Source organism: Cryptotermes secundus, unplaced genomic scaffold (genome assembly GCF_002891405.2).
Source record: "Cryptotermes secundus unplaced genomic scaffold, Csec_1.0 scaffold1858, whole genome shotgun sequence".
Taxonomy (NCBI): Eukaryota; Metazoa; Arthropoda; class Insecta; order Blattodea; family Kalotermitidae; genus Cryptotermes; species Cryptotermes secundus.
The window spans coordinates 25,459-25,812 of NW_019735490.1; the positions used below are offsets into that span (position 1 = coordinate 25,459).

Sequence of the window (354 nt, forward strand, 5' to 3'; positions counted from 1 at the left end):
AGTCTTTTACATTCAGTCACATTGCACAGAAATGCATGTCTATCGACTCTGTGTGTCTGTTGCTCATCCATCAGGATAAAGAGAATGGGATTGTACGTGGTGTGTTCAAAAAGTATCAAGCCTTCTTTTTTCCCACGTAAACCAATGAAGCGCAGGAGACTCCCTTCGGCGGAGATGTGGAAGGGACATTCATGCACAGTCGTGAATTTTTTCCCGCCCACAGAAAGCGTCAGTCGCTGGCAGTCGGCCTATGAGTGAGGATGTGTAGTGAGCTCTCATCAGATTCCAGTAAGGTGTAAAATGATGGAAAAACATGAGCAGCAATATTGCATCAAATTTTGCCAAAAGCTTGGC

The 354-nt window shown here is 44.9% G+C and overlaps 1 protein-coding gene across 1 annotated transcript in view; it reads left to right on the forward strand.

The window, feature by feature from the left end:
* LOC111869476 (fatty acid synthase) overlaps positions 1-354 on the forward strand; it is a 40,031-nt gene that overhangs the window by 23,865 nt on the left and 15,812 nt on the right. The gene's annotated exons all lie outside the window — the stretch shown is intronic.